At 36.2% G+C, this 26,308-nt stretch overlaps 1 pseudogene; it reads left to right on the top strand.

The window, feature by feature from the left end:
• Positions 1–19,915: 19,915 nt before the first annotated feature.
• LOC123385705 lies at positions 19,916–24,412 on the top strand (annotated as a pseudogene).
• The last annotated feature ends 1,896 nt before the right edge of the window (positions 24,413–26,308 follow it).

Raw genomic sequence — 26,308 nt, 5'->3', positions numbered from 1 at the left:
ATTATAGACACAAAAATAGAACTATCTGAAGAAGCAGACATTTTGTTTTCATGCATGTGATTTGGGTATTTTTGCATCTCTTTATCTTTAATCAAAACTAGGACTAGGATCTTGATATGAGGCAAGTGGAATTTACTTGTATGTTGCTTGGCCACCAAGCAAATGTCGCTAGCATTTCCCCAGGCCACACCAGTCTGGGATAGCAGTGGAGTGACAATAAGTAACAGAATGTAAATGATAAGTGCAAAGCTTCACCAGACTGTGGGAACACATGAGGTCACATTTACATTAATCCTCCAAATCTCCACACTTGGAGCCTCCACCTGTTTGGCTAGCATAGGGAATTCCAGGCTATTCCAAGTGTTCTTCTTCCCCAAGTATTTGCAAGCCCCCAAATATTGCATATCACTTTGAGATGTCTCAACAACAAATAACAGCAACAACAACAAACAACCAGAATTGGCTAAAACAGGAGGAAAAAATATCATAATAACAAGAAGACCAGAGGTAGTGCCATTTCATCTTGGGCTCATTAGGTTCATCAAGGACCCATTTTCCTTTTATTGCCCACCCTAATATTATGAGGGCTTCCCTAGTGTCCTAGTTTCCAGGGGCTATTGTAACAATGCACCACAAACTAGGTGGCTTAAAAATATGGGAATTTATCTTCTCACTGTTTTGGAGGCTGAAATCAAGGTGACAACAGGGACATGCACCCTCTAGGGAAGAAACTTTCCCTGCCTCTCCTAACCCTGTGGCCAGAAGTCCTTGATGTTCCTTGGCTTGCAACTCCCTATTTCTGCTACATCCACTCCATGGTATTGTCCCTGTGTGTCTCCGTACGTCTGCGTTTCCCTCTTCTTATAATGACACCAGTCATTGGATTAGATCCTGTTTTCTTCAAATGTGACCTCATCTTAATGCTTTACATCTGCGAAAACATTGTGTTCAAGTAAGTTCACATTCACAGGCTGGATGGACGTGAATTTTGAGGGGACATTGTTCAGCCCAGTATACTTGGTGTTCCATCAGTTCCCTCATATTTGCAGAATGGCTGCTTTTGCAGATGTCACCTTCTCAGCATAACTAGATACAGAGATAAAAGAAAGACTACCTCTATTTCTTGTCTCATTTTCAGAATAAGGAGCCTGTTTCTAGTGGTTCCACCCAGCATAGATTCCTTCATATCTCATTCATAAGAAATGGTTACCCTTTCTAAACCATTAATCAACCAGAAGGAAGAACAATTTCCATGGTTGGATATACTAAGCAGATTTCCATTCCTGGATTATGAAGGATTTAGTCTTCACTAAAGCACATGACTACCCATTTCTGAACAGAATTAGGGTTCTTTCCACCCAAAAAAGAACATTTGTAACAAAGGAAGAGTTGGGAAATGACTTCTTTACACATGTGAAAGACTCAATCCTGTTGATACTTGTCATAAAGAGCAGAAAATCAGCTGCATATTTCAAATTTAGATACTAAAATGCCAATTCTTTATTAGTCCCAAGAAATTTTCACATCATCTAGAATTCTTATGTTGGCTACCTGAGTTGCTTCAAGCAGTGCGGTCACCAGAGATAGTCCAGAAAACAGCCACTATGGATGCTCCTGCCTCCACTTTTGCCACTGATGAAAAACAAAGAAACCAATTACTACTGCTTTCTGCCTTTATTCTATAAGATTTCATAGGTTGAGACTGACAAGTTACAGTTAAACATTTCCATAAATCCTAGTATAGTTTTATACATTCATGGAAAGGATGGTATTATGCGCTAAGTTTTGGGCACCCCCGCTCCAGATTCACATGTTGAAATCCTAATCCCCACTACCTAAGAATGAGACTGGATTTTAAGACAGAGCCTTTAACGAGGTAATATGAAGTCATATGGTTGAGTTCTAATCTAATATGACTGGTTTCCTTATAAGAAGAGATTGTGACAGGAAATGTGCATGCACAGAGGAAAGAACATGTGAAGACACAGTGAGAAGGCGGCCATCTGCAAGCCATGGGGAAAAGCCTCAGTAGAAACCATACATGTTGACACCTTGATCTTGGACTTCTGGACAGTGGAACTGTAAGAAGATTAATTTTTGCTGTTTAAACCACCCAGGCTGTGGTATTTAGTTATGGCAGCCCTAGAAGACTAATATAGATATCTAATTTCAGGGGCTGAGTGGCTGATGATGCATGCCTTCCATGTGCAATTAAGTGACAACTCATAAGAAAGTCACCTAAATTCTATAGTTTGCAGATTTTTGGTGAATTTTATCTTTTAACACACACACACACACACACACACACACACACACACACACACACAGAAACACCATTCTTTCAAAAATGAGCCCTGGCCCCAGAAAGGCTTGTTCAGAATAAGATCAGACTATCTGTCATATATCACTCACCTGCTGGCCGTCCTACTATGAATTCCCTCTCAGTTCCTCGTTGACAGGATTACCTCAGCCACTTTTTTACTCATGAATATACTACTAACCAGTGTTCACTGACTGCTGCACTGGCAACAGGCATCCCTATGGCAGAGGACATAGTTTTTAAGTGCACAAGCTCTGGAGTCAAATTTCCTGGGCTTGGATCTCTGTTTTTCTATTATTTTGGGTGGGTTTCTTAAGACCTTTTTGTCTCCACCATAGCATGTATAAAATGAGGAAAACAAATGAGGCTACCTCATGGTCTGTTTGGATTAAATGAGGTTATATGTGTAAACACATAGGAAATGTTTAGTAAATGGAAGCCAGAAATAATAGTAGCAATGTCCTTGAAGGGTTGAAGTTGATCTGCACTGTAGAGTGAAGAGGGCAGGTTCGAGTGAGGCAATAACCTCTCTGTCCCTTCTGTACATTGATCTCAAGGCAGCAGTGCCCATGCCCTGAATGTTCATGATTTTGTCTCTCATTATTTTCTTCCATACACCTATCTCTCTCTGTCTCCCCCACCCCTTTTCTTTCTCTCTCTCTCTCTCTCTCTCTCTCTCTCTCTCTCTCTCTCTCTCTTTCTCTCTAGCTCAAAACCAATTCCTAGAACCTAAAGGGTAAAGGAAACAGACTACAAATATCTGCTTAGGTATTCAGTTGATTCTACAGGCAATAACTGAGTACCCACAATGAGCAATGGGCAATGCACCATGCTGGATTTCCAGTGAGGAGGCAGACATGTTTCCTATCATCATGGGGCTTGCAATTTAGCAGATGATATGGACAATTACAGTATTTTCAAATGTGATGAGAGCTCAAAGAAATACAAAGTTCTATGGATGGATAGGGTGAAGAATAACCTACTTCCTAACCCAAAAGTTATCAATTAGCTCAGTCCTGACAGGAAGGGAGAGTATGGCAGGCAGTGGCAAAGTATGAGATCCTGGAACAATAGAGGGAAATATACAGTTGAGGAAATGAAACATGACTAGTGTGACTGAAGCATAGACAAGTGAGTGCCAAATAAAGTACAGTCAAACATGTAGAAGTCAGCAAAGCCCTGATGCAGCAACACCCTATAGATCATGTTAAATATTTTCATCTTTACCTAAAGGTTGTGCAATAGAGCAACACAATCACATGTGAATTTTCAAAATATTACTTTGGCTACAATATAAGTAATGGGTTGCAGGATGGCTGGGAGGGAGGCAACTCTGTTACCAGGAAGGCCAGTTATGAGACTGTAAGAACAGTTGAGGTGTCAGATGATTAGGACAGTTGCAAGGGGTGATTGGATGGGTTTGAGATAAATCAACATGTATGGTTATTGAATAACTTCGGGACTTGAGCACTGTGTGGATGATGTTGCCATTTACCAGGGAAAACAGGATAACAAAAGAATGGAATGGGATTAAAGATGATGAGTAGAGTTGGACTTATATAGTTATAAAGGTGCTTGGCAGTTGGCCAGAGGGAACGATGCAGAAAAAAAAGGTCTGGAGCCAAAAAGAGTTTTTTGAACTAGCAGTCAGACTTTGGGAGTATTTGGCCATGAGAGAGACACCAGTCTAGGTAGAAAAGTTAGTACATTCTCCAATAGTTGCTGTGAAGATTAAATGAAATCACAAAATGTAATTGGCATATTGTTTGGTGTGCAATTAAATACCATTTAATTATGGGTTGTTGTTATTTATATTTATATCCGCACAAACTTACAAAGTTACTACTCATATGATTCCCATTTTAAAGGTCAGGAAATGGAAGCATAGAGAAGTTAATTTATTTGCAACAGTCCCACAATTAGATTCGGATCTAGAATTTAGTCTTAATGTCCATGTCTGTCTAAATCCAGAGCCTCCTGTACACTAAACCCCTTCCTTTTTCTTGTTTTGGTAACAACTGATTGAAATCTATTTTGTAGCATTGAAAGTATTTCTTTGAATATCAAGTTTTCCTTGAAAAAAACCAGATGAATACATAATCAGGTCATTCAGAAAATGCCATACTTTATGATACTGCCCTTGCACAATTGTACTAAATAGATAGAGCATTAAAAAGAAAGTATGATTTTCCCATTAACCAAGCCACCAGTATGTAAAAATCCATGTGTTTTTAGCAAAATATGACAACTTTTATTACTTAAAAGTCAGACGTAGTGTCAGATATCATTGGTTTGAAAAGGACCCTTGAGTTAAAATGGAAGAATCAGCTCTTGAAACAAAGAGAAATGAGTTACATCTTTGGAATATTCATTTTGAGGTTCATTGAGGGAGCTCCTGGAGGGCTCCTGTGCCTTATGCATTTTCATTCACACTGAGTGGAGCTCAGCCTGCATTGTCATTTGCAAGGTGCTTGTTTGAGTTATCTAGAGCTGAATTATGAGAACAACTCCATCCTTTAAGTGTTATTGCTCTTTCTCTCTGGCTCTTCACTCCTCTTCCCAGACTCTGCTAAGGTACTTCAGTGGCTATAATGAAGTGAATCCAAATTACTGGTTTGAGAATAGCAGGAGACCTGACATGCACACAAAATATTCTTTTAACATTTCACTGAACTAATCATCCTAAAGGATTTACTCTGTCTTTCATAAGCTTTTATCCGGTTTTGATTTTTTTTTCTCTTAATGTATCTTAGTAGTCTAGATGAAGGAACTTAAAATGTCATCCTGAATCTTTCAGTAAAGTTGTCACACACAAATTTTTTTTGGTTAATATATTTAGTTGATGATTTCAGGCATAAAAAATACAATAACGAGACTGATCAGGCTAGTCTTATCAGCACCCTATGTTTATATACACACACAAAATATACATAGTATGTTTGCTGTGACTAATGTGCATTGCAAGAAAAACAATGCATTAGGCTTCATTGTACTCTTCTGCGGTAAAGAATATCACAGTAGTTCACGTGAAATTTCCTCATTAGATAATAAAAATTATATGAAATTTTGGAAAAAACTTTAAGGATTTTGGAAGAGGGACAAACTTCTGAGTGCTAGTAATTTATGGGATCAAATATATATGATTGTCATTATCATCCTTAATAAACCTTTGAAAGATTGAGAGTAGTCAGCCAAAGAGATCAGTCCATTGCTTTTATAAAAATCAAAGTTAGATGATATGTCATGATTTAGGCTGTTAAGCAAATGAGCTTGCCCAAAATGTAGCCTTGAAAAAACACTCCTATCCAGGTATGGACACAGCTAGAAAATTGTTGGCCTTCCCTGAGAACACTACTTTTATAAAACTTACTATACTAAGCAGTAGGGAATTTGTGTTTCCATCACACAGGCATATTCCAAAGACAAAAACAACACAGCAAGTGTTTAAACTAAACAAGCTTAATTCCTTCTTTCAAACTGTCCATTCATTTCCTGAAGGGGAAGGACAGAGGTAACAAAGGGGACCAGTAGAATTATCCAGATGGTGATCTCTCCACCTGAAAACAGGTAGAAAAGCAAATAAACATGCCCCACCACAAAGAGTTCAGGTACAAATTTATAGAACATATTGTCAGAAACTTCTGTATCTCTTAGTAAATAGGCATTTGTCTTCAGTTAAAATCAAGAATATTCTGAATGAGACCTCATTCAAATTAGAGTCCTCCTGAAAAAAAAAAATGACTCAGCTGCTAGGAAACCTTGAAGAGTTGGTGTTAAGTTTCACACAATGATAAGAATTACAAGCTCCTTATTGTTCAATATGCCATTCTTTGTTCGTCAATATGTGTCCATCCTACTATTTCCATTGGAATGAGATCTCCAGTGTTGCCTCCAGCTGTCTATCCAGACCCTGGGAAATTTTTCATGAAACAAAAAAGGTCATCCAAATTTGCTGCTAAGCAGTGACTCTACATTCTTTTGGCTACAAGTGTTGGCTTTTCTGGGATCTATGAACAGGAGACAGGTATATTGCTATCAGTAAAATTGAGGTAACATGACATATTTTACCCAAATTTTAGAAAACCCTTGGCTAGACATTGATGGCCACATGGGTCACCTTTCAAATATATTCTTCAGAATGATTATCATAACAAAAACATTTAAGCCCAAATGACAGAATTAGTAATTATATTTCTCATTTTTTAGAACATTCACAGTGCAGTCACCCAGAAGCTTTATATCTTCTAAAAGTGTTTTCTAGTCTCAGGGTAGCTACTTCTTGGTTGATAGATGAAATTAGTTACAGTGGTAAATGTTTAATGTGTGCGTATGTGCAACAGGGATTCAGTATTAGTATAGTGATTTAGCTGGAGTTCTAATTATTATTCACCTCAGTAGTAATGCCAAAAAAATTTTGTCTAGCAACAATAAGAAAACTGTTTACTTCATCATTTTAGTTTGTTGGGATTTAACATACCTTCCAACCAGAAAGAGAATCATGCAAAATTTGTTTTATGTGCGTGTGTATGTGTGTGTATAAGATTAGATGATTTTACACTGTATGTTTTAACTCTTTTTTTAAAAAATGTTTATTTATTTTTGAAAGAAAAAGAGAGAGTACAAGCATGTGAGTGTGGGAGGGGCAGAGCGGGGAAGGGGCAGAGAGAGGGAGACAGAGGATCTGTAGCAGGCTCTGCATGGATGATAGAGTTCGATGTGAGGCTTGAACTCAAGAACTGTGAGATCATGACCTGAGTCGAAGTCACACATTTAACAGACTGAGCCACCCAGGCACCGCTGTACTTTATGTATTAACTCTTAACTGAAGGAAATACTCTTTCTACCTTTCCATCCCCTTCCCCCCTTACCCTCACACCCTCTAATGCATATACATATCTCGCTAGAAATGAAGACTATGAGGAATCTTATCTAAAAATTTAGCTGAGCCCTAACAAGTGGCTATTTACTCTTTCCACTAGGAAGTTATGTAGATAGGGGCAGCAAATAAGAGAGGTATATGACATAAAAATGCACCCTAATTAACTTTAGTTTGCTCTAAGTTTTCAGTAATGTTAATAACACCAAGCAACTTTGTGTTGTGGTATTGTGAAAGGAAAGCAAAGGATGGGGCCATAAAAAGGGAATGAGCCATGCTCCAATATCACCGCCATTTTCCACTGAATCCTTGAAAATATGGCACAGTATCACCAAGATGAGATTGGAAATCTTCAGTCCTTCGTAAATGTGAATAGAAATTAATGGTGGTTGCAAAAGAATATGCAGTTTGTAGGAGAGGCCTACAAGTGAAAAATGCAAAAACCAATGTAAGAAAACTCCCCTTCCTCATGTGAATTAGAGAAAATAACACTTTAAAGAATAGGGAAAAATAGCACTTAGCTATGGAAATATTATGATGATACAAATATATAGTGTACATGCCATATTCATCCAATAACAGCTATTTAGAGTACACAGTTCTAGGGCTCTGGGATAATTTTGCGAATGAAACAGAAAAATCTATCAATACAAACAGAACAAAACAAAGGGAAATGGTCCAATCTATTGATCGCTGTGTGAAATCTGTTTGAAACAGAAGCAGAACCATGTCATCAAAAGTCAATGACTTCCTGGCCCCTCTCATGTGAAATAAAGGATCTCAAAAAGAGTGAAGACATGTTACTTCCACAGAGGAGCCTTCCCTGGGAAACTTGAATGAGGAGAAAGGTATTCTCATGGAGAATGACTATAAATCCCTGTTTGCATACATAGTCCTTGTTTTCACCCGTTTTCCAGTGTCAGCAACACGCCCATCACCTCCACTCTCGGTAGTATGTTGGTATGAATGGGAAATGATACGGTCACTTTAAATTCAACCCTGTAACTGTGATAAAGCTAAAAAGTGTCTCATTGCTGTGGGTAACCTTTGGGGTTCAAGGTTGCAGATTTGGTCACTGCTTCAGACAAAGAAGGGACTCTTTTTGGCCCAAAAGACAATTTGGCTGTCTGACTACTGATGGAACTTGCTTCTCCTTCACATACATCTGTCAAAAGTCCAAGACTGATTCCTGAATTTGCCCCCATGGAGCAGAAAAGCTGTCTTTGCCCTAGCTACATTTGAGCCTCAATAGGAATAAATCCAGGTTCAGAATGCTACTTGACAGCAGTGACTAGGTGACTGGAAAAAGTTTATTTCAAATATAGGCTTGTTCCTGACAGGCTCTGGAAAATCAGAACATTGACATTTGAGAACAATAGGATCAGCATTAAGGCGGGAACAGTAGGGTTGTTTATTCTTTCACGTATTTGCTTTTTCATGCAATAAATATTTATGTATTAAATATTGCCACACACTGGGCTATGCTGGTCCTCAAATATAACAGTGTCAGGATGAAGAGTTTTTGACCTTAACATGATCCTAATGCCATGTAATTAAAGGATTTTGTTGGAGGAAAAAGTAGAGAACTGTAATTCTAGGAATTATGTAGGTTGGGACTTTAAACAGGAAATTTTGGTCTCATCCCAATGACTTTAGGTTTAGGTTATAAAACTCTATCCTTGCATATAGAGAGGGGTTATACAATTCCTACATATACACATAGAAAGAGGCTAAGAGAAGAAAGTTTGATAGAAACTACACAAGTGTTTCTATTGAAACTACAAAGAAGATGGAGACATTTTATTATCATCTTGTTTGAGTACCAGGGTCATGAAGATTCAAAATTATAAAGGAAGCAGTCACCAAACTGGTACTCCTATTTTTTATTATGTAAATACTACTTCAATTTTTCCATTGATGAAACAGAATCAACCTTCTTATAGAGCATTTTATTAGAAAATGTTTTGTATATGCACTTGGTGAATGGTTGTTACATGCAGACGATCAACAAAACCTGGCACTCGCAGAACCAGGTGGCATTCTGAAGAAAACTCTTTTCTGAGCATATCTTCCTAATAGTGTCCATTATCTCCAGCATGTTTGACTTCACGCATCAGCATATTCACTTCACAGCCCTCTTTGTAAACACACCAACTCCACTCTGCAAACTTTCAACCCACATTTTTATTTGTGCATCAAACACATCAAGGAACAAAAGATCTGTGGGAAAATTATGCACCACCACATAACTCCTTTTGTCAGAGCATGAGCCTGAAGAAGTCCCCTTAGAGTCTTTTATCCAAAGCTTTGCTCCTACGATGAGTTATACTTCCCACTTCCTCTTCATCTTTTATTGTCACCTACTTTGTGGTTCATTTCCTTATTTGTTCTTCTCTAAATTCTGGCATAAAAGAAAATGGCAAAAAAAAAATCTATTAGGAAGTGTAGAAAGACTATGATGGACCAGTATAGATAATTAGTAATAGAGGAAATAATGAAAAATATTGCACTATTACTGATTTATATAGCTGTAGTGTCAACGTGAATAAGTCTCCTAAAATGTAGTCAATCTGTCCATACACTAGGTAAGGGCCAAATTTGGCTAGACAACAAAGTAATATAAAAAGCATAAGCTTAAAGCAATCAGAACTGATGGAAAGGGCTAATGAGAAAATTGATCTGTTTGCATGGTAGAGAAAGTGGAAATAATTTCTTGCACATTACGCAAATCAAGTCTTCATAATTAGATCTGACACAAATACAGGTATAACATCATTGCATGGGACATTAGGTTGTACTACAAAGTAATTTAAGTTGGAAATGTAAGTTCTGTTAGAAATAAGTTCACCAACCTAATAAGACCAGAAACATTTTCATGATAAAAAAGAAAAATCAATAGCGCCTTTTCTGATTTAAACATTCAGTGTAGCCTGGGAGAACAAAAAGGGGAGAAAAACCTGAAATCTAATTGAGGAAAATCCAATAGAGTAAAATGTGAATAGTAAACAAGCAGAATACAGATTAAAAATTAAGTAGCACTTTTTTTTATACCAAATTAGTTGTGTTTTTGTACATTCACTGAGTACTAGCTTACTATAGACAGTGAAACAGGAGAGACTAGTGACTTCTAGACAAAATTAAATTTTAAATTAGTTGTCTATTTATTATTCTGCAGTTTTATTTACCATTTAAAAATACATGAACAAGTCAAAGGCATACTATGTTTAGTAAAATAATGAGGACTTCAGGAAGAGTATATACTGAGATATTAAACCTGGACCAAAAAGAAAACATAAATGTATTTTGCATTTATTTGCTAGGAATAGAAATAATGTGTGATTTGGTTTGATTTACATCAATTGGCAATTTGGAATCTTAAAAAGGAAATTTGTTCAGTGGTCTCTTAGATGCTTTCACTGTATGTGCTAACCAGTTATCAATATATTGGCTCTCTGATGCAAATTTGTCTTTCAGTGTCTGATCTGAGATCATGAACTGGGCTCTTTCAGCATATTATCTTCACAGTGAACATGTTAAGCTTTGTCAGTAGAGGGAGCTGGAGGGGCATTGCAAGAAAGAGAAGGGGAGGCAGAGCGGTGTGGTTAAAGTCCTGGTTCCAAAGGGCTCCTTGAGCTTTCCCTTGTTCCTACTGTATAGAATGTCAGTCATGCATGTCATGGGAAGATGAAGGACATTGTCTCCCAAGCCTAGAGCAGGCAGTCCCCAAATGACCTTGTAGCCATTGCCCCCTGATTATAGGCACTGCATGATCCAGAATAAATGCCTGCATAGCCTAGACTCCATTTGCATTCCCACCCATCATCTTCTGTTTGATGGAGCCTCAGAGCTCGAGTCCTGTAGAATGTAAGCTCCAAGCCTTCTACAAGACCCACTGACCCCCTCTGTGTATCTTCCCACCAACCTTGTCTTGCCAGAGTTCTGTGATATTGTTTCTTGCTTGTCCAGTGACTGGACTAGATCTAGCTCTGGCAGTCCAGCAGAATTTTCTGGCACCCATTGGGCTGCAACTGTATCTTTTTCAATGAGATCAGAACCGCCTGCCTTGGGGACAGGGCCAGTCTTCCAAATTTGTCTTTTCCGAGATGCTGCCTGTGTCCTAGGATATCCTTCAGAATTCTCTTTATATTTTTATAGTAACCTACTGTGTCAGGGTTCCCAAGACCATTCCCATTTCCATGATTAACTGGAAGGATTCACAGGAATTAGCATATAGTTGTATTCATGGTTATGATTTATTACAGGAAAAAGATACACCGAAAAACTAGCCAAGGGAAAAGTTGCATGGAACCAGGCATAAGGTTACAAGAGTATTTATCGGGTTGAGTCACACTGACTTGTTTAATTCCTTTAACATCAAATAGTGACCACATGTATGAAGTACTGTCTACGTGGGTGCTCATTAAAAACTCAGTGGCCAGGGATTTCATTAGAGACTGGTCACATAGTCACTGTCTGCCGAGTATGTGCCAAAACTCCAGATTTCCAGCAGGTGTTCAATCTAAAACATATTGTTTGTATCAACAGTTTAAGTACAGTGCACTATTGTTACCATGCAATGGTGAAAACCCAAAATCCAAGTTCCCAGATGCCAAAGGCCAACCTTACACTCAGGCCTTCCTAAGGCTAAGAGTCTCGGGTCTGTTATGTTATCAATTTTTTTTTCTGTTTACCTAGCATTGTTTAATTAAACTTACTTTGTTGACTTTACTGTGTGATTTCTGCCTTTTGACTGGACTTAGACTAATGTGATGTATAAGTTACTTGTTGGGACATATTAGACTTTTTTCAATGTTACCCTAATTTCTAATCTCTTCAGAAAGTATTTCAAAAATTATTGCTGCAGAATACTAATTATCAGAAGTTAGCCTTATGACATCAAACAATAATTTTAATTAGGCAATTTAGGGAAAGAAATCCAGGCAGCTGGTAGCTAGGTTTATGCCTGTACCCAAAAGTCATTTTAGACTACAGCAAGCAAAAAAAAGGAACAAGTGTGAAGTCTGTAAAACATGTTCTTGTTTTTATGTAAAAAACTTTTCTTTCAACTATTTTGCTCTATTTTGAATATTCAAATTATTTAAAAATATTCATTAAGGAAAAGGATTGGCTACTTTAAAATTCTATGAGCTTAAGAATGGGAAATGGGAAAATGCTAAAACTGGAGACAGCAGACGCAAAATATATTTTACACATGTCCTAAGAAGCAGGTGGAGAATTGAAAACGCAAGGCGATCATGCAGGAAACTCATTCTGGGTGCTTTCTGATAAGGCAAAACTGCCATCAAACCAGGGCAAGACCCAGTCTGCTGCACTAGCCTTTGAGTTTTACTTATTTGGTTCCGGCAAAAGCTAAAAAGCAAAACTGAGTTGAAAGGGCCATTTTTGTCTGTGGATTTCAGATTCCTTGAATTCTTGGAAAGCAAAACAGAAGAATTCCTGACTAAAGGCTTTCTGGTAAGTACCTATGAAAAGCTATGATTCCTATACATAACAGGATGAAGAGAGACTAGCATAAGCCTCTCTGGTGTTGCAGAGTAGATAAAAGGTAGAGGCCATCTGTCATCAAAATTCCCCCGAGAAAGTAGGTTCTGTTTGGATTTTGCTGGCAGAGAATCAAATAATTTCAGAGGATAAATATACTGTACTTAAAAGCCAGTCAACCTAACCCTATAATTTTACAGATAGGAAACTGAACACAGGTGAGTAAGTTCTATGCCAAAGAAGCACAGCTAGTTAAAGGCACTTGCTAGTTAGTAGCAAGCCAGTAGGAACAGGGTTGGTAGCTATAAGACACATAAGTGCAATGCTCTTGTCATAGACCACTTGATCGCATCAGAGACAACAGATGACTTAGAGATGGGTGACTTCTAGCACAGGAGAGCTGAATAAGATTGCAATGTGGAAGGCGTCGAAAAACCTTATGTTAAAATCGTTCAGTACTTAAAGCATCAGGGAAGGGAATTGTTTTGGATTTTAGACTTTATAACCTTTCTTTACCTGCAATATATTCCATAGAAACTTTTAGAGATTATTTTAATTGTTAATCTTCCTGATGGTTTATAGAGTACATCTTCTTCAGGTAAACAGCACAATAGGTTTGAGAGTTTTTTTCCTTGACTATTTAAATTTGTCATGTGAGGGTCACCTGGCTTGCTCAGTCAGTAAAACGTGCAACTCTTGATCTCAGGGTTGTGAGTTTAAGCTCCACATTGGGCATAGAGCCTACTTAAACCAACAAACAAAAATTTTGTCAGGTGAATTCTAATGTATGTATTAAATGCTTAGCGCCCAGTACTCTGGATTAACATTTGGCAAGCGTTAGTAATCGTACCTTATCCCACAGTATTTTATACTTTCTGACAGCCCATATCATAGCTGTCATTGTTATCTTATCTAATAATTTAATTATAGTTTAAGGGTTTAGATCAGCTGCTTAATTATTAGACATGATGCACATGGTTTTGAGGTATTATAGTTTTCTTCTCTGGGTTGTTCTGCACCCTCATTTAGCATCTAGTGACACATTGTTTCCAATAAAGATTCTTTTCTCCAACATCCCTGCTTACCTTGGACATCTTCGTGAATGAGGAATTGAGATATTATTCACGTTGTTGGCCAATTCTAAGTGTAAGGAAGCATATCATTTTAATTAGCCATATATATTTCCTTGTAAATTTCTTACATTTTATCTAACTTTTCCCCATAAAATGTGGGAGAAACAAACAAACAGATACAACCAAGGCAATCATTCAAGTGTATAAAAGAGGTATTGTGACTATGGTAGGGCTTCTCTTCTCTGGACTCAACTTTCTTCTTTAATTAAGCCTTCTTTTGATGGTATTGTTTGCATGTTCTACTCCTTCTGTACTTTACCCTTAGAGTACGGTCGTATATTTTCAATTCCTTTTCCAAAATAAGAACTCAACAACTGGACCCAGTGCATTTGTCAATGCAGAATACAATAGCATGTTTCTTGTTTTCACTAATATACTACTATTAATGAGTTAAATTCCTTTGCTATTTTAAACCATGTTTTTATAGTAACTGAAACTTCTCGTGTATATTTTCACACAAACAACCACAGAACCAGGAACCTTCTTTTACTATACTTGTGTAGTTAATTTTATGAACATGAACACATGTCTTAACTTTTATTTCTATAGATAGTACTTAGACTTTAGTGTTTTTTAAGCCACAATTTCATCCTGTACTATGTATTGTTTGCACTTGTACATTTAATAAGAAAGCTTTTGATGTGTTCATTCAAAAACACTCAATAAAGGTTAGAGACCCATGATATCAGGCATCAGAATATACCTTGCACCTTGCTGATATCAAATCTATTTATGTGCTATATGCTTCTGGAAGTCTGGGGAAGAGCCTTATAAACACAATCTCCTATTACATTGAAAACTTACTGAATTGCTTAATTGTCACTCCCCTAGCATGTTTGCTTAACCAACTGCAAACTCTTCACTAAATTCAGCATGTATTTTTCCGGATTTTACACAAAGATACCTTAGAAGGCTTTGAAAAGGCCATGGAGGTATGTGTTCACTCTTATGTGGGATCCTGAGAACCTTAACAGGAACCCATGGAGGAGGGGAAGGAAAAAAAAAAGAGGTTAGATTGGGAGACAGCCAAAGCATAAGAGACTCTTAAAAACTGAGAACAAACTGAGGGCTGATGGGGGGTGGGAGGGAGGGGCAGGTGGGTGATGGGCATTGAGGAGGGCACCTGCTGGGATGAGCACTGGGTGTTGTATGGAAACCAATTTGACAATAAATTTCATATATTTAAAAAAATAAAAAATAAATAAATAAAACAAACAAAAAAAAAAGAAAAGGCCATGGAGGAATTAAAATCCTAGATATTGTGTCTATAGTTGTTACTTTATACATACTTGGAAAATGGAAATGAAGCTAGTTTAGGACTCTTTAAAGATATTCCATAGTTTTATTTGTTCTTCGTCCTTTCAAAGGTATATGTTCAGGAAATTAAATGACTTGAAAATATATCTCATTGGAAATCCTCCTAAATATAAGCTAGGGAAGTCACTGACAGAAACAAGGGAAAATATGGCATCTATTTGATTTTCACAGTTGGAATCTACTAGTGAAAATAAGAGCAATTGTTCCAAAAGTTGATAATTATTCAATTAAGAATGAAATTTGTACGCCACTTTAGGAAATACTGAAACCAGGAGATATTATTTTGTTGCCATACCCTCTACAGGTCTATGGAAATAACTCAGCCAATGATAGAGAAACACATTTGATTTTGCACAATAGCAAAACACAGTGGAAATATAGTTATTTAAGTGTAGCAGGTCACAGAAGGACAAAAGATCCTATTGTTGAGGGAAAAAGCCTTGGTCCTTTTGGTGGAGCAGGATTCATACTCTGGCAATTGTGCCGGGAGTTTGGTCCCATATCACCATATTACCATCCTGTAAGTAGTATCTCAGTATGGAAACAGCAGGTGCTGGTCTGTTTGGAAAGTTGCTGTATAAGAAACCCACAGATCGGAGGTAGAAAAGGGGCACTTAAAATCATTAACACATCAATGGGGCACCTGGGTGGCTCAGTTCCTTATGCATCTGAGCGTCTGACTCTTGATTTTGGCTCAGGTCATGATCCTAGGGTTCTATTAGTGAGATCAAGCCTTGCTTTGGGCTCTGCCACTGACAGCAAGGCACCTGCTTGGGATTCTTTCTCTCCCTCTCTCTCTCTCTCTCTCTCTCTCTGTCTATTTCTGTCTCTTTCTCAGTAGATAATTCCATGAATATAAATGATATTGAGCATATTTTGATGTATCTGCTGGCCATCTGTATTTCTTCTTTGGAAAAATATCTATGTATGTCCTCTGCCTATCTTTCAATTGGATTATTTGGGGGTTTTGGTGTTGAATTATATAAAATTCTTTATATATTTCATATATTAATCCCTTATCAGATATATCCTTTGCAAATATCTTCTACCATTCAGTAGATTGTCTTTTTGGTTTAATTGATGGCTGCCTTCACTGTGTAAAAGCTTTTTATTTTGGTATAGTCCAAATAGTTTAATTTTGCTTTTGTTTCCCTTGCCAAAGGAGACTTATATAGGAAAATGTTGCTAAGCCTGATTTCAAAGAGACTACCACATATGTTTTCTTCTTGGAGTTTTATGGTTTCAGGTCTTATATTTAGGTCTTTAATCCAGTTTTAGTCTATTTTTTGTGTTGATGTATGCATGTAGCTGTCCTTTTCCCAGCACCATTTTATTGAGGAAACTCAATAAATTGTATATTCTTGCCTCCTTTGTCATACATTAATTGGCCACACAGTGTGGGGTTTATTTCTGGGTTATCTATTCTGTTCCATTGACTTATGTGTCTATTTTTGTGTCAATATCATACTGTTTTGACTGAGTCTGTTTTCTAAATAATGACTGGATAATGCAAGGACCTGTAATGAGAGAATTAGGCCCTGAACATCTGGGGACTATAAATCATTTGGTAGATTCTGGTTGCCCTCACTTTGCATTAAATAATTAAATAAATGTTTATATTACCATCCACAGTGCTGCCTTAGTTATCTTCAAGTACCCCAATTTGTTGTGCTGCAAGGCATCAAATTTGATGCCTAGACTAACAGTAATTGGGTAATGCTATAAGTTTGATTACTAAAATGTATCAGGGACCTTGCTAAATCCATGCATGCTTTGTCTCATTTCATCCTCAGACATCCCTATGAACTAAGTGCTATTACTCACATTTTGGAGCATACACTAATGCTTACAATTGTTAAGTAGGTTGAGTTACATAGTGCTTTACTAACATGGAAACTCTCGCTCTAGGCCTCCCACTTTTAACTGGTCTGCTAGTCTTCTATCCTATGACTTAGAAAACATTAGAAAATTAGTATGAAGCAGGACTCTTAAAGAAGTCAAGCAAACATCTCTTGCACCTTCTTAAAAATTTATCCCAATTTTGTTTCTTAGATTCTTTTAGGATTTCACAATAATTGATATTATACTCAACAGAAGTAGTTTTAGGAAAAAGCTGTCCAACAGAACTTTTTCTGATGATGGAAATATTATAGGCTGTATGGTGTTTACTATGATACCTGGTAGGCCTTGTGGCAATTGTGCACTTGAAATCGAGCTAGTTTAACTGAAGAACTGATTTTAAACTATCATTTAATTGTAAATTTATGTAAAGACATGTGGCTATTGTTTACCATATTGGACAGTGCAGTTCTAGAACATACATTTTTTGCTTTTCAAAATAGAGTCATTTGATCATCTAAAATTAGAATCTTAGATCTTGTTTTTCTAGTAGCAAAATCACTTCTTAAAATGGTATGCAGAACATTAACATATACATAAAAAAAAATTTAAGGTGCCCTTGTCAAAATAACAAGGGATGTGAATGCCTGGATTTTACACTAAGAATGGAGGACAGCAGTTGACCTCTCTTCTTTGTGTTTACACTCCACCAGTCCCATAGAGGACTATCAGGACATTAAATTGAAAGTAATTGATAAAAATATTGTAGCGCTTCTCTAATATTTTATGATTGCTTAAAGATTTATAAATTAATTTTATCATTAAATCATCTTATCAGGAGCTTACCAATGTGCTATTAACAATGATACTGACATTAATAAAATCTTATTCTCATATAACTTACAATTTAAGTGAAAGATTTTTTTAAACATCCAACATTGCCAATATAGAAATACAGTGTTTTAAGTGCTGTAGATGACACAAGTATGGAGTACAGAGGAATGCACAAAGGAGAAGACAAAACATGTAGGCTGACTCTTGAAGGAATAGTATGATTCAGGACAAGGGATATAGGGGATATAGGTGGAGAATGGACATTCTAAAAATAGAAATCCTCTCAGTATTCTAAATAGTAATCATTTGAAGACATAGATTTATTTGCATTCTCCAAAGGGCCAGGTAAAATTATTTCTAATCTACTTGTTGCCTTTTAATTCTTTATCCTAACCATTTCTTCCTTTTCCAATTGAAAACTAATATCATGGATGTGGGGGGGGGGAAGAAATGGTAATATTTGAATACTTCTGCCTTTTCCATTATTTAGATTCTTTAAGACACATTTTTCAAACTTGAAAAGAAAATTAACTTTTTTCCCCCTGCTTTTCAACAGATCTGGCAAAACAGAGATGTGTTACATTGGGAACATCATGCAAATTTTATGTCAAATCATACATCCCTGAATATCATAAGCTAAAAAGACACATAAAAACAATAGAAATTTATTTGTGTGGGAATTTATCCTTTTTAATGACTCCTTTTTTTATTTTTTCTTTTTTTTTAATATATGAAATTTATTATCCAATTGGTTTCCATATAACACCCAGTGCTCATCCCAAAAGATGCCCTCAATACCCCTCACCTACTCTCCCCTCCCTCCCACCCCCCATCAACCCTCAGTTTGTTCTCAGTTTTTAAGAGTCTCTTATGTTTTGGCTCTTTCCCACTCTAACCTCTTTGGTTTTTTTTCCTTCCCCTCCCCCATGGGTTCCTGTTAAGTTTCTCAGGATCCACATAAGAGTGAAAACATACGGTATCTGTCTTTCTCTGTATGACTTATTTCACTTAACAAACACTCTCCAGTTCCATCCACGTGGCTACAAAAGGCCATATTTCATTCTTTCTCACTGCCACATAATATTCCATTGTGTATATAAAACACAATTTCTTTATCCATTCATCAGTTGATGGACATTTAGGCTCTTTCCATAATTTAGCTATTGTTGAGAGTGCTGCTATAAACATTGGGTACAAGTGCCCCTATGCATCAGTACTCCTGTATCCCTTGGGTAAATTCCTAGCAGTGCTACTGCTGGGTCATAGGGTAGGTCTATTTTTAATTTTCTGAGGAACCTCCACACTGCTTTCCAGAGCGGCTGCACCAGTTTGCATTCCCACCAACAGTGCAAGAGGGTTCCCGTTTCTCCACATCCTCTCCAGCATCTATAGTCTCCTGATTTGTTCATTTTGGCCACTCTGACTGGCGTGAGATGACTCATTTTTTCTAATTCATTCTGTGAGGCTATAATGGACAAATACTTGTTCTTTTGTCAAATAATGATTGCACATGTTATTTGAAACCATGTGAAAAAAAAACAAATAATCCCTGAGTATTGCAGACTTTTTTGATGTATTAGAAATGTGTCTTAACAATTACAAGAGGCAGGTAATCTCAAGAATAGATGTCAAGAGAGAGAGAGAGAAAAGATAATTTTAACAAGTATCATCTGATTCCTAAATAACAAATGAACAACAGGGCTCAGAATATTTTTTAGATGATAAGAAAATCTCAAGAGTCAAGAATAGCTAGTTGAAAAAATGTAAGGACTCAGGCTAACCCAATTAAATATCTTTTGATAACAATGCTCAGTATTATATTCTGTAAAACATTAAAAGTAAATACCATAGGTAAAAGATATTCATAAATAAAGAGGAAAGATGAGAATTGCATACTGAGAGGAAGGACAGTATTTAAACAGTTATAATTATTAGGTAGTAGAATGATCTAGTTTAAAAATCAACACCTGAAATTCTTATATGATATCCATACTTCTGTTCTTTTCTCAAATACTGTTGGATTAATGTTGACTTATTGCCAATATATTTTCCTGCAAGTTGACATAAATGTATGGGTTACAGACTGTAGGGAACTCAAAGAGTATTACTTCTTGATGGTCATTGGTGTCTAGCTGATTTATTTTTGAACAGTCAGCTACGTCTATCCTGATGGCATGTGCTATAATGATCAATGTGAATGAGATGTATTTCCTGACCGAGCCAATATAAAAAGCATGAAAGTGAAACATTGCAGAAGCGTAAAGTCATTTTTACTTCTGTTTGGAAAAAAACATACTTTACTGCCTTTGACCTTTTAGTGTTTTCTTGTGGTTAGCCATCACATCATCCAATTCTATAAAAAATAATCACTTCCAAAATGGCATAAAATAAACTAAGATCCCGGGTACAGTATGAAAGCTCTGAATGAAGTAACATTCAGTGTAGAACAGAAAGGGCAAATGTGCAAATCATCAAGTACAATGTATTTTTGGTTAAAGCTTTCATTATGTCAAGACTTTAAATATATGATTGGTCTGCGAATAGTAGTTCTTTCCTCTCTGGCTGCTTGAAGCTCGGCTGCGATCATGAACAACAGAGTAACCGCCTGGACCAGGATGTTCATGCCAGTTGACTACTTCAGCAGAAACAAATGGTCCTTGATGCTCTTCACCTTAGAAAGGCAACAGTACCTAAGACAGAAATTCAGGAAGAAATAGCAAAATGTACAAGACCACACTGAATGTCATCTTTGTATATGGATTCAAAACCTATTTTGGCGGTGGCAAAACAATGGGCTTTGCTATGATTTACTATTCCTTGAATTATGAAAAGAAAAAATGAACCCAAACATAGGTCTGTATGAGATGACATGGTCTGTATGAGAAGAAAACGACCTCAAGAAGGCAGCAAAAGGAATACAAGAACAGAATGAAGAAAGTCAGGGGGACTGCCCAAGCCAATGTTGGTGCCAGCAAAAAAACGGAGTAAAGATTCTGCAGTGACTTTGTCTCTGGTGATTGTGCAGATTTTTCATGAGTGGATTAATAAACTAAGAGCTTTTATGTGGAAAAAAAGAGATTTTAAGTATATTTTAAAATGCACTCTAATAATTCCTATCATAAGATTTCTGAGGTTTTATTATTGTCATGCAGGATTTTTGGATTTGAATCCAAATATCCACCTAACGTGATTAAATATAGCATAGGGTCCAGTTTAATATAGACAATTATGCAAAGGTAGAATTCAAAGGACAGTAATTTTTATTTAGTTCCTAATTATTTTTATTATAACTATATCATATATATTTATATGTATATTTATATATTGTATAAATATTTATATATTGTATATAAATCTCACATAGTGCTATTTTATAAAGGAAAGACTGGGTTGATTAAGATGCTTACGTAAGGTCAAATACTAATAAATGGCTTAGTAATGTCTTTCTGATTCCTGAATCCTATCTACCCTATATACAATATTTACGCATAAGTGTGCATACATATACACACACATACATGTATATTTCCTCCAAAATTGTCCAGTCAATAGCTTTCAGTGTAACACCATGCTGGTTCATCTAATCAACCCACCTTGGTTTTGGCTTAGGAAACTGAAGGTCAAAGAGATTGTGTGAGTGGACCAAAGTCAATGAATGAATTGTTCTGAAAACCAGAATCTAAGACATGTCTCTTGATCTTTCTCGAGGGCACTTTCCATTATATCATGCTGTTTCTATATCTTTACCATAATTTTTTGCCTATTCAACGTAAAATTTTTTCGTGTGATTTTACTGAGGCATGAAAATACAAAGCATTTACCATTTGGTAGCATTAATAACGACTCCAAATATTTATGGTTTAGTGGTTCTCAATCTTAGTTGTGCTCAAAAATCATTCACTGTAATGTAATTATTCTAATACACACGGTTAAGCATCACCCTTGAGGATTCTGAATTAGTTGGTTTAGATCGAGGCTCTGGAATCTGTATTTTAATAAAGTGCTACAAATATTGCCAAAAACACAGTAACGACAGCAATAATCATACCTAACACATAATCATATAATAAGGCTTTCAAATAAAGTGTCCACCATTGTCAAAACCCTTTCAACATATTAACTCATTTATTTCTCAGAACAGTCCACCATTGTCAAAACCCTTTCAACATATTAACTCATTTATTCCTCAGAACAGTATCATCGTTCAGGTACGATAATTAATGCAATATCAGATGAGGAAACTGAGACAGTTTAGGTGGCTGTCACCAAGTCACATTGCCAGAGAGTGGAGAAGCTAAAATTAACCATCGCTGTTATGGAGCTCTGGATCTTCAATGGTTTTATGTTCTTTCTCAATCTCACTGCATCTTTTCATGAGGAGAGGGGGAAAAACATTTTACATAGATGGAATCTTAACACTACATTTATTCACATATTAGTGAAAAAAAAACTTCTGAGAAATTAAATGTATTTTTTTCTAGTCATACAACTAGTGAGAGACCTGATGCTACTCCCAATTGAGCATTCTTTCTCCCGAAACATTACCTTTCCGTCATAGCAATTTTGCTCTCCTCTGATTATATTTAGTGTAAGGACTGTATTATTCATAATTATTAGTTGAAAGCAACAGAAGCAATTTTTAGTTCCACAAGGCCAAAGAGTTGATCAAAAGTACACTGGGAAGCTCACAGAATTGCTAGAAAGGTGGCTCAATGCTCAAGTTCCAGGACCAATGGCCCCAAAACATTCCTTGAACTGGCCTGGGGCAGCTTGTACCAGCTGCCAAGAACTCCACCTGACTGCAACCAAAACTCCACCAGCACTGATAATCAGTTGTGGGAGCAGAAGTTAGAACTGTAACCACTAGCATTGCTAGAAATCCAATGTTAATTAAATGAACTCTGCACGGGGTGTACTTACACCCAAGTGGACTACTGCCAAATGAAGCTTCACTTGGGCAAGTACAATTGTTGGAATCTTGAATCATGATCCCATGTTGCACTGCAAAGGAAAGTGAGAATGTTCTTTTCCTGGCTTCTACACTGGGGAGGTGGGACTCCTAAAGCAAGCAAAACACGGCTAGTTTGTTTAAAAGTTATTGGAAAGCCAGAAAAATATGGAGAGTTCAGAAAGGGATTGCATGCAGACAGATATTTGAAATCTAAAATCTTGGAATATTAGCAAGATGAAGAATATGCAATTAGGAGCATCCCTTAAAATAATTTTAAATCATACAGTTCAATAAAAGACCAAGGGTTTTGTTTTCCAATTTTTCATCTTGGGTTAGAACGGTTTTGATAGTTTATGGTATATTGAAAAATTAAATGTGGGAGAAAGACCTAGATTTCAATACTACTTCCATTCATTGCTAATAGTCCTGGGTAAATTTTTCAAAAAGCCACATCTCTATCAGGGAAATAAAAATAATAATTATTTCCCAGGGTTACATGAGGATTAAATGAAAAAACGCAAGTAAAATTCTTGACACCTAACTCTTAGTCCACTTTCTCTATCTCCTTTGGAAAATGTTTGAAATATATTGGAAACACTTTAAAACCAATATGATTAACAAACACATATATGCCAATTACTGTGTTCATGACCTTCCAGATGGACTTGACTACTATGCCTTTTATGACCCACAGTATCAAAGAAAAGGCCTTTTTCATAGCTCTTAAGTTGCCATTGTTCTTTTGTTTTTAATGTCTCTATTACTCTGTTTTGCTAGATCCTGTATACCTTGAAGGCAGGGACAAACTGTGAGATGGAGACAGATGATTGCCTACCAAAACACACAGTTTTCCTTTTCTACTAATTAATAAAATCCTGGTGCTATTCATTGGGATAATGAGCCCCACTGAAAGCCTACAATGTACAGAATCTTCTAAAGCTTTACTATACCACATGACTAAGTTCCGAGAAAAGTGTGCAACTGTTGGAAAACTATGTTTAAAGGACAGATTACTTTTATATTTTCTTTCTCCTTCTGTCTTCCTGCCCCTTGGGCCAAGTACATAATAGCTGAAGCTCCAGCAGCCATCTCGATCCAGGAGGTAACCTTGAGAATGAAGATCACATGAGGCAGGGAAGAGAAGGTGAATCAAGGAACATGATAATTTTGTATAGCAGCAGTATCAGCACTGCACTGCCTTGCTCTGGACTTCTTACATATGAGAGAATTAATATTTGTGTCTTTTTAAACTTTATGAATCGAATCTCCAAACTCAATACATAACTGATCCATACTGTGTCTCATTTAAATTTGTATTCCCAATACTTATCACAATGCCTGACACACAGTAAGTATTTAATAAAGGTTGGATTAATTAACTCATCTATGGCTTTAAGCCAAATAGAAATGTCTTTTGCTTTGTCTATTACCTCATTTGAATAGTTACAATAATAGAAAATTTTCCATCTTAAGAGAGAGAAAACAGAATAGTCATCTGAAGATGAGAAAACTATGGCATATTTACTTACCTTTTCTAATTATAATTGTATTAAAATGAAAATGCAGTGAATTAGAACTAACTTGTCTATATCTGTTTATTTTTCTGTAGTTCTTTTTGAAAGCATGTGAGGTATTCTTTTTAGATAACTTTTTGCTAGTGTGCAATATACTAGAAAGCGATCTCAGAAGAGTTTGCTCAATCATGTATATTCACTCTTTGAGGTGGTAAATTTAGTTCCAGCATGATAAGTATTGTTTCAGAAAAGATCTGAAAGAAATATGAGCAGTAGATATAAAAACATAATATGACATAAAATGTATGTACTTTTTCTAGTCTCTCTCTAAAAAAAGTTTAAATTTGTCTTTTAAAAGATTCTTTTACATTATTGAGAAAGGGAAGGGAAGGGGATGGAGGAAAGGATATAGTTGGACAATTGATTTTAGACACAACAGAAAGACCTCTGATATAAAAGTAGGAATCTAGAATCTGACTGTCAGTGGAGGTCAATGTGTGGCTATATAGTAGGAACAAGGTGAAGGACTTATGATCCTTCTATGGAGGTTTTCTATGGAGGTATATATCCAGCAAGATCAAGTGTGTGTGTGTGTGTGTGTGTGTGTGTGTGTGTGTGTGTGTGTGTTGTTCAAATCTTATATATCTTTCCTGAAATTTTTCTCTACCTGACCTATCTTCCTGATAGAAGATTGCTAAATTCTCAGCCTATGATGATAGATACATAAATTTTCTTCATAGTCTGCCAATATTTGCTTTGTATATTTTGAAGCTGTTTTTGAAGTTCTGCCTTTTTTGGCACTATAAAGTAGAAATTTATCCTATATTTCATATAGTCAATCTATGACCCTGTCACAGACCTGCTGGTTTCACCTAATCTCCTCAGATCTCTGACTGTCTGAACCTTCCTGGGGTGAGGAGATACCTAGAGCACAACCATCTGATCATCATGCTTCTGTGGAGTACTCACGAGGTCAGCACCTACGTCTGACTGAACATGACGTATAGAAGCTATAACTATTCCCTGCACTTTGGGATCACTTATTGTGCTTTCGTCTAATGTTTGGCTTCTGGAATCTTCCTTCATTATTAACATATATATATATATATATATATATATATATATACATATTATATATATATACACATATTATATATATATACACACACACACACACACACACACTGTATTTCTATATATGTATGCATACATGTATATATATACATACATTATACACATATGTGTATATATAAACATATGTGTATGTATACATGTGTGTGGTGTGTGTATAATGTTACTTTCTACGAGGACAGTTTTACCTGATAGAAAATGTGGATTATATGGCTTTAAAGAAAAATTATTTTTCTTACCCTTTCTAATTTTCTTATTTTGGCAATAGACACCTTATTTCTTTTTTAAAAAAACTTTATTTATTTTTGAGAGGGATAAAGAGTACATGGGCACGGGAGAGGGGCAGAGAGAGAGAGAGGGAGAGGAAGAATCTTAAGCAGGCTCTACGCCCAGCTTCCATGCTGGACTTAATCTCATGAACCACGAGATTATGACTTGAGCCGAAATCAAGAGTCGGGCACTCAACCAATTGTGCGACCCAGGCACTCCAAACATCTTATTTCAATAAACAGATATATAATGAAGCTATTTCTGGAGAGAGAAATTTTAAAAAAAGAATTATAAAATCATATCCAAAATAACAGCATCTCATTCCTGATATACTTTCAATTTGAAATAGTTATGTTTGGCTCAAGAAAATACTGTCCTTTCTTATACTATAACATAAAGGATTTTGGGTTGTGAAACATTGATTTGTGAATGCTTTGGGTTTTTCAGATTTGAATTTTAAAGTATTAATGTAGAAATAAAATATTTTAAAATCAAATGGTGGTATGGTTAGATATTCTTTTTTCTAATATTAAGTAAAAGTCTTATAATTTCATTGTTTCTTTATATATAAGTACATTGTAAGTAATCTATATTTTATGTTTAAATAAACTAATTTGAGAA

The sequence above is a fragment of the Felis catus genome, chromosome B2, assembly GCF_018350175.1.
Source record: "Felis catus isolate Fca126 chromosome B2, F.catus_Fca126_mat1.0, whole genome shotgun sequence".
In the NCBI taxonomy this organism is placed as follows: Eukaryota; Metazoa; Chordata; class Mammalia; order Carnivora; family Felidae; genus Felis; species Felis catus.
Note: the sequence above shows the minus strand (reverse complement) of the source record. Positions and strands in the feature narration are given on the sequence as shown.